The sequence below is a fragment of the Rhineura floridana genome, chromosome 3 (genome assembly GCF_030035675.1).
Source record: "Rhineura floridana isolate rRhiFlo1 chromosome 3, rRhiFlo1.hap2, whole genome shotgun sequence".
NCBI lineage: Eukaryota > Metazoa > Chordata > Lepidosauria > Squamata > Rhineuridae > Rhineura > Rhineura floridana.
This window is the reverse complement of record NC_084482.1, coordinates 225,167,263-225,176,710: the sequence shown is the minus strand read 5'-3', so window position 1 is coordinate 225,176,710 and position 9,448 is coordinate 225,167,263. Positions and strand designations below refer to the sequence as shown.

Sequence of the window (9,448 nt, the reverse complement as noted above, 5' to 3'; positions counted from 1 at the left end):
TCAGAAGAAAGGAGGTGAGCCAGCCATTGAGAGGACTCTTCTCAGCAGCTAACACTCTCCCTTTTCATGCTGATTGGCTTCTAGGGATATCTGTTGTTGTGGGAGAAGGCATGAACAAGGATCGAATTCTCAACTCAGCAGCAAAAAAGGGGGGGGCATGGCTGTGACTAACATGAACGGACCTTGCACTTATGAATTTGCCACTATACCACTGCGTGACACACAGGCACGTGCAAGATCCGAGGAAGGGCTCCTTTTTAATGAAGCAAGAGGAAATTAAAAGAGGGCGGTCCGCCCAGCTCAGGTCGCACAACCTCCCGTCCGTCCCCCCGATCGAATTTGCAGGCGGAAAGTGTAGCGCATGACAGAGGCTGCTTTTCGGCCGTAGCTCTATGGGCTCCCGCGTTCGAAAAGGAACCCGAAGTGCCGCCGCTACCCTTTCGCAAAGAGTGGTGTTTAAAGACAGTTTGCCGGCGGAAGGGAGGAAGGAAGGGGTTTCTCGAGGGGCGAGAGATTTTAAAGGGGGGGACAATAGCAGAGACCCCTCCCTTCGTTTTCCTGGAAGAGAAATCGGTGCGGTCAGATTCCTTGCACAGGGGAGGCTGATGCCTGGAGGGAAAAACAAAGAGGTAAGTGGAGGGGGACTAATTTGCTTTTGGGGGGAGGAAGAGCCCCCCCATAACTCCTGTCTCGGAATCCATACAGCCCAGCTGCAGCGCAGGGGTGGGCGGCGAACAGCTGCCTGGCTGCCATTGCAGAAGGTTGTTTAAAGCCCCCTTCCCTAGAGAGATCACCCTCCATCCAGTCCCCATGCGATGGGGGGGCAGTAGGCCACCTTCGCTGGGGAGAAAAGAGCCTTACTTTGCTGTGGTGGAAGGAGAAAGGGCGGTCTCAACCCCTCCCCCACGAAGGAAGGAAGGAACTCCCCCCTCCCCCAGGAATCTGTGCCTATCCGGCTGCAAACCCCCCTACTAATTTGCAGACTTTTGATTGGAGGCTTTTCCTGCCCTCCCCTCTTTGGGCTATGGAGCCAGAAATGTCAGGTTTTCCAGCTGGATTTAGAAAGGAAAGAGGCACCAGAGATCATATTGCAAACATATGTTGGATAATGGAACGGACCGAGGAATTTCACAATGAAATCACCCTGTGCTTTATAGATTACAGCAAAGCCTTTGACTGTGTAGATCCCCCAAAAAACTATGGAATGGGTGACTGTCTTTCGGCCCCCTGGCAGCTGTGCTATGGGGTGCCGCAGGGTACCATCTTGTCCCCCATGCTGTTTAACATATATATGAAGCCCTTGGGAGCAGTCATCAGGAGCTTTTGGGCCAGGTGTCAGCAGTATGCTGATGATACCAGCTCTATTTCTCCGTAACTTCTGAATCGGGAGAAGCCGTGCAAGCCCTTGACCGCTGCCTGGACTCAGTGGTGGGCTGGATGAGGGCCAATAAACTGAGTCTGAATCCTAGCAAGACAGAGGTGCTGTGGGTTGGTGGTTCCCGAGTTTGGATAATTGGTCAGTTGCCTGCTTTGGATGGGGTCATACTCTCTCTGGAAAACCAGGTCTGTAGTCTGGGGGTGCTCCTGGATCCATCTTTGTTGCTAGAGGCCCAGGTGACCTCAATGGCTAGGAGTGCCTTTTACCAGCTTCGGCTGGTGAGACATCTGCGGCTGTTTCTGGACTGGGATAGCCTGACCACTGTTGTCCATGCACTGGTAACCTGCAGGCCGGATTACTGTAATATGCTCTAAGTGGGGCTGCCCTTGAGGTTGGTCTGGAAGCTGCAGCTGGTGCAAAATGCAGTGGCGAGACTGCTCACTGGAGCAGGGTATTGCCGACATGTCATTCCACTGCTGAAAGAATTGCACTGGCTGCCCATTTGCTACCGGGCCAAGTTCAAGGTTCTAGTTTTGGTGTACAAAGCTCTATACATCTCAGGACAAGGTTACCTGAAAGACTGTCTTATCCCTTATATACCCAGTCGATCACTGCGCTCTGCAGGTGAGGGCCTCCTGCAGATACCATCTTATCAGGAGGTTCATTCTGTACAATATAAGAAATGGACCTTTAGTGTGGCAGCACTTAACCTGTGGAACTCCCTCCCTTTGAATATTGGGCAGGCGCCATTTCTGCTATCTTTTCGGCACCTTTTGAAGACTTTTCTTTTTCAGCAAGCCTTTTAAGTTGAGAGCTATTCCAGTCTGTCTCTGTGTCAGATTTGCTTAATATGTTTTTAATAATGTTTTTAACACCGTTTTGTCTTAATTAATGTATTTTAAGATTTGTTTTTATGATGTTTTAAAGTGTTTTTGGTGCCTTGTTTGCCACCCTGGGCTTCTGCTGGCAGGAAAGGCGGAATACAAATTGAATAAATAAGTAAGTAAGTAAGTAAGTAAGTAAGTAAGTAAGAAAGAAAGAAAGATGGGGGTGCCACAGCATATGATTGTCCTGATGTGCAACCTATACTCTAGACAAGAGGCTACTGTAAGGACAGAATATGGAGAAACCGATTGGTTCCCCATCGGACAGGGTGTGAGACAGGGGTGTATTTTATCACCCTATTTATTTAATCTATATGCAGAACATATCATACAGAAAGCAGGATTGGACCAAGGTGAAGGAGTTGTGAAAACTGGAGGGAGAAATATCAGTAATTTAAGATATGCAGACAATACCATACTACTAGCAGATACTAGTATTGATTTGAAACGAATGCTGATGAAAGTTCAAGAGGAAAGCACAAAAGCAGGACTACAGCTGAATGTCAAGAAGACTAAAGTAATGACAACAGAAGATTTATGTAACTTTGAAGCTGACAATGAGGACATTGAACTTGTCAAGGATTATCAATACCTTGGCACAGTCATTAACCAAAATGGAGACAATAGTCAAGAAAGCAAAAGAAGGCTAGGACTGGGGAGGGCAGCTGTGAGAGAACTAGAAAAGGTCCTCAGATGCAGGGATGTATCACTGTGGCTTCCTTTATAGAATCAATCCATCTCTTGTTTGGTCTTCCTCTTTTTCTACTCCCTTCTGTTTTTCCCAGCATTATAGTCTTTTCTAGTGAATCCTGTCTGCTCATGATGTGTCCACAGTATGATAACCTCAGTTTCATCATAAAGTGGCAGGATAGGGCTGATGTGGGAGGAGGAACCTTTGCTTTGGGGTAGGAAAGAGCCCCCCCCCAAATTCCTCTCTCGGATGGGGACCAAGCCGCTACATGATTCGGTTTGCACACAAGGGCTGGCTCCAGGTTTTTGGGGGCCCTTGGGCACAGGGAATCAGTGGACCTCTGGTCCCCTCCCTTTCCTCCTCAGACCACATTCCTCCTCGTGGCCCTTTCAAATAAAACAAATCTTGGCCAATATTGCAACTCCCTCTTGTAAAATAAAAATACAAAATTTTGATTTCCCCCCCCCCCTTTTAATTTGTCGGGGTAAATTTACCTATTTTGTAGTCCTCAGCTCCTAAGGATTCACTCTGGCTTACCATGTTAACAACAGACTTGATACTATTCATATACAGTATCAGAGCCCGGGATCTTCCACACAGTGTGCAGACTACTGAGAAATATTTCTCATTTTGAGCTGTTTCTGTTGACTTCTCTACTTTAATGTTTCCACAGACAAAAAAAAAAGGGTGTGCGTGTGGGGTAGAACCCATCCTTTCCTGGTATTTGAAAAGATCTTTGAAAAAAGCACTTGAAATAAACATTTCAGTGCCTTATACTGAGTCAGACCATTGGTCCATCTAACTCAGTACTGTCTACACTGACTGGCAGCAGCTCTCCTATCTGGAGATGCCACTGGAGACTGAACCTGAAGGACCTTCTGCATGCAAAGCAGATGCTGCAATCAGGGCTGGTGCCAAAGGACAGCCAGGTCGGGCCCTGGCCAAGGGCCCCACGGCTCACAGGGTCCCCTGAATGGCCCCTCATTAGGGTGGAGGAATAGCGCTCCCCTTCTGAGATCCACAGCAGGGGTTCCAGCCACCTACCCGTTTGCTCGCCCCACTTAACTCTCTCTCCTGTCTTCTGCTGCTGCGCATGTTGCATGTGCAGGGTTACCATTGCGGAAGGAAAAAATTTCCAGGCAAATTGGGGTGCTCCAAGGAACAGAGTTTATTGAGACAGGTGCTAAGTACCACACTCTGAAGAATAATTAAAACAGCGCAGCTTTTATCATCAATTTTGCATCATTCATTGTCCAGGTTCATCCCATTTCCCCTTTACATACAGCAAAGCAAGGTTAGGCCTAGCCCTCTTAGGTATGTCCGGGCCTTGCCTCATTTCATCAGAATTATACTTAAAATACCCAAAATTTCGTAGACCTCATTTCTTTCTGCTACATTGCAATAAGTGTAATGGCTGATCAAGCTTGATATGTCAGCAGCTGCTACTTTCGATTCCAGTTCCTTCAAATACCCTTCATACACAAGCACTGCTTCTAAAATGGCAATCAATCCAATACAAGAGAATGCAAATGATTATAAAGCCATAAATGATATTGAAGCCATAATCAGAAATCTCATTCCTCACCATCAACCAAGATGGCAGCACAGGCTTCTCTAAGGGGCTGATGCCCCTACCGCCATCTTGGTTGATGGCAGGCATATGCGTGTGCATAGCGTACCGCGCATGCGTGCCATCAACCAAGATGGTGGTGGGGACATTAGCCCCTTAGAGAAGCCTTCACTGCCATCTTGGTTGATGGCAGCCTTGTGCACGCAGCGTGTGCAGCAGCAGGAGACAAGAGACAGGTAGGTGGAACAGGCAGGAGCCACGCGCCCGGGACAGGCTAGTGCCCAAGGGCCCAGTCATGCCTGGTGCAGGCCCTGGCTGCAATCACGGCATGTTCTAAAGGGGCCCTCCGCTGCCCTTCCATGATCCATGCCCCCCATGCCCCCCACTTACCTGTCAGCTGGCTTTTTAGCATTGCCCTTAATGAAGATGGCGGTCGCAGCTTCCCTAAGGTACTGAAGCCACTGCTGCACACATGCACACCCACCCACCCACCGGAGGGCCAGGGCAAGCTGATGCCCAAGGGCCCCCGCATGCCTGGAGCCGGCCCTGGCTGCAATGGCCCTTTCCCAGCACTCACAACTTAGTCGGCTATGCTGAGAAATTTGGAGGCCCTGGCACGGCCGGCTCCAGGCATGCAGGGGCCCTTGGGCATCAGCTTGCCCTGGCCCCCCTGGTGGGTGTGCACACATGTGTGCCCCCCCCACGGCCCCACTACCCCCCACGGCCCCTGTCTAGTCTTTACCATTGCCCTTAATAAAGATGGTGGCCGCAGTTTCCCTAAGGGGAATGAAGCCTCCGCAACCATCTTTGTTGATGGCACATGTGCATGGTATGCGTGCACATCTCTGCCATCAACTAAGATGGTGGCAGTGGCTTCAGTAACTTAGGGAAGCTGTGGCCACCATCTTCATTAAGGGCAATGCTAAAAAGCCAGCTGACAGGTAAGTGGGGAGGCTTGGGGGGGCATGGATCACAGAAGGGGAGTGGAACTGGCCCTGGCTGCAATGGCCGTTTCCCAGCACTCACAACTTATTCGGCTGTGCTGAGAAGTTTGGAGGCCCTGGGCTCCTACTGGGAGGAAGGGCAGGATATAAATCAAATAATAAATAAATAAAATTCTAGAATTAATCTTAGGACCCCTTCCTGCCACATGGCACTGTTGTATCAGAGCACCAGGGCAAGTGGAGGACAGGACAGTAGATGAAAGGCTGTCCTCCTAAACTATCTAATTTATTTATTTGATTGATTTATTTGATTTATATCCCGTCCTTCCTCCCAATGGGAGCCCAGAGCTGCAAACAAAAGCACTAAAAACCCTCTAAAACGTCATAAAAACATACCTTAAAATATATTACAACAAAACATCTTTAAAAACATCTTTTTTAAATAAATAAGAAAGCTTTAAAAATCTCTTTTTAAAAAAAACAAAACTATTTAATAAGCTATTTTTAAAAAAGTATTTAAACAAATACTGTTTTCAAAAAGTTAAATTCCGCTTCTCAAAAAAAAAGCATTCATAATAATTCAGGTACAATTCACCTATATATTAAGTGTGTATAATGTACAAAAATGACGCTAGCAGATACTTCCACATCGCAGGGCTTACATGCAAAGAAAGCAAAACTTTCAGACACTGTTTTGTCGTTATGTGCCTTCAAGTCGATTAGACCCATTTAAATGCAGATACAACCGTCCATCAGAAACCCACATAAAAATGCCTAATAAGAGGAATCACCTTTGATGCGTAGTGCAGAAAAAACAGGACTGGCAAAGACTTCATGTTATTAGAACTACTAATGTGGCGCTTTGTATGAAGGACTGGAAAAAGGGGCCTTTCTAGGGAGAAACTATTAGTTACCATCAGACATTACAAATCTACAAGTTTCCAGGTTAAAGATACTGTATGCATGACTAGGGCCTCTTTGTTTGTTTGTTTGTTTCATTTTTAAACCGCCCATAGCGAGTGGCTCTCTGGGCGGTGTACAAAAGATTAAAATACAGGATATCACAATAAAATCAACCTACCAACAGTAAACATAAGCAGCAAACAAAAAATAAAAGATTTAAAGTTATAACATTAAACGCTTAAAATGCCTGGGAGCATAGCCAGGTCTTAACCTGGCGCCGAAAAGATAGAAGCGTCGGCGCCAGGCGTACTTCTTCGGGGAGGCTGTTCCACAGTTCGGGGGCCACTACAGAAAAGGCCCTAGATCGAGTAACTGTCCTCCGGGCTTCCTGATGGGTTGGTACCCGGAGGAGGGCCTTAGATGCTGAGCGAAGTGACCGGGTCGGTTCATAGCGGGAGAGACTGGCTTTCAGATCCCTGCTCAGCCATGAAGCTCAGTGGATGAGCTTGGGCCAGTCACTGTCTCTCAGTCTAGCCTACCTCACAGGGGTGTTGAGAGGATAAAATGGGGAGAGGAAGAACCATCTTGAGCACACACACACACTGTGCTGGAATTGCTATTTAATGTTTTTGAAGCTTTTTTTTTAAAAAGATGTTTTTAAAGATGTTTTGTTCTAATATGTTTTTAAGGATGTTTTGTTGCAATATATTTTAAAGACTGTTGTTATGTTTTAGAGTGTTTCTAGTGCTTTTGTTTGCCACCCCGGGCTCTTTCTGGAAGGAAGGGCAGGATGTAAATCTAATAAATAAATAAATAGAGCTTCCCAGCTACAACGGGGAGGGGGAAGCGAGGTGTATTTTTCATATACAAAAGCTGCAGGACAGACCTGAACAATGGAAGCTTGCCTGTAAAAGGAGAGGGAAGGCCTTCAAACACACACATACAGACACTCCCACTCCTCCTATCAGATAAATGGGACAAAGGGGTGGGAGGCAATAATTATTATGTAATTACAAAAGCCAGGGAAGCCTGCTTGCCTTCCTTCCAAGCTCCACATCCCACTCTTGGGCTGCGATCCTAACTTCGTTTACCTGGGAGGAAGCCCTGCGGGATTCAACAGGGCGTACTCCTGAACAGACACAGACACAGGCTTCTGCTGCTACAGGCCAGTGACCTCTGGCCCTCCTCCCATGTCTCAAACTTGGGACTGACCGGGGCAGCTCCTTAGCAACTGACCTGTCGCTTGCCTTTGCCCCGTGGCAGTGCAGCAGAGCAGGACAGACTCAGTTGCTGTGGATCTGGCCTGGCCTGTCATGAGCATTCCTCCACGGTTGGCCTGCGCTGCCGCCCACCACCACAGTCTCCCTCCTCCGCTGCTGGCCTGCTGCGATGAGCCAGGGAGGGCCTCCGTGGCCCTTTGTGGAGATGCTGGGCTCTCAGGCCTGTGCCCGACCTGGCCGGGTGCTAGAGCTAGGTCTGTTTGCACAATTCCCCTAGACTGCATGGGATGTGCATGGGATGTGAGGAAATAGGGTTACTGGGGGGGAAGGGAAGAAAGAGCTCCTCTCTCCCCAAAGGAGAAATGGACCCCTCCCATAGAATCAATGTTTATCTAGCTGCAAAGTGTCCCTCCCCCAAAACATTGCAGGCTTGTTTGCACAATCTTCCTGCCCTCCCCTCTCTGAGCCTTCTCCAGTCATGGGATATGGGGGGGGAGGGCAATTGCCTTGGTGCAGAGAAAACAGACTGGAAAGGGGGCGGAGGAATGGGTTGTAAATAGCTGTGCTGGCAAGGACCCCTCTTTTTGAATTTCCTTGACCCTCCCAGGGCTGTGGGGTCGGAGTCGTGGAGTAGGGGTCGGAAGCAATTTTGGGCGGAGTTGGAGTCAGTAGAAATGTTCCAACTCCAGCTTCAAAATAAAATTAATATTTTAATAATATTATTTTATTAATATTAATAAATTGATATACATTTGCCATTTATGAAGGAGTCAGGGTTGGAATTGGAGAGTACAAAAATAGAGGAGTCGGAGTCGGAGTTGAAGGTTTGACCTACCGACTCCACAGCCCTGGAACCTCCAAAAAGAGCCTGGTCAGTTTCCCTTCTGCTAGGCAAGGGAATCCAGAGGCCTGCATGCTTTGAAAGTGACCAGCCTCTTCTGTGTCTTCTAAGGCAAAAAGTCTCAAGTCAGAAGCTAGAGAAATAAATGAAAAAATGACACCCACCCACACCCAAAGCAGGACTTGCTGCTGCTGGGGTTGGGGGTGAAGATGCCCTCTTGCGAGTTTGGATGGACTCTCTCCTGTGAAGGGGAAGATCAGAGCCCTCCCTGGGGTGGCTCTCAGCTTCTCCGGCAGGATTGGCCCAGCAGCTGGTGCTGCCCGCCTGGACCCTGTCAGATCTCACCCAGTGCCTTGGAAACACCTTCATTGGCAGTAGCGCTGTAGACAGAGGCGGAGAGCTCAAAGTCTAGTGAGTGAGCATTCCTCACCCACAACCTAATTTATTTATTTATTATTTCATTTATATCCCGCCATTCCTCCCAGCAGGAGCCCAGGGTGGCAAACAAAAATGCTAAAAACACCTTAAAACATCATAAAAACAGACCTTAAAATACATTACAACAAAACAATGTTAAAAGCATTCTTAAAAGGCTTGTTGAAAGAGGAAAGTCTTCAAAGGGGCCGAAAAGATGGCGCCTGCCTAATATTCAAGGGGAGGGAATTCGACAGGGTAGGTGCCGCCACACTAAAGGTCCATTTCCTATATTGTGCAGAATGAACCTCCTGATAAGATGGTATCTGCAGGAGGCCCTCACCCGCAGAGCGCAGTGATTGACTTGGTATGTAAGGGGTAAGACGGTCTTTCAGGTATCCTTGTCTCAATCTGTATAGGGCTTTGTACACCAAAACTAGAACCTTGAACTTGGCCCGGTAGCAAATGGGCACCCTTGCAAGGTGAGCGACAATTAGAGCCCTTGGAGGTCTGCAAAGTGACAGGGAAATGCACTGTAAAGTTTGGAATGAACAAATGATTAAGGAGAAGTTGTGTAAACAGCCCCCAAGCAATCCTCAGTAA

General features: G+C 47.9%; 1 protein-coding gene across 3 annotated transcripts in view; it reads left to right on the top strand.

The window, feature by feature from the left end:
• The first annotated feature begins 361 nt into the window (after positions 1-361).
• The window catches only part of LOC133381778 (zinc finger protein 135-like), a 29,754-nt gene continuing 20,667 nt past the window's right edge, over positions 362-9,448 (top strand). For all 3 annotated transcript variants that reach the window (XM_061621235.1, XM_061621236.1, XM_061621234.1), the window contains exon 1: positions 362-629. The gene's annotated coding sequence lies outside the window, so the exon portion shown is untranslated. The remainder of the gene's footprint in view (positions 630-9,448) is intronic.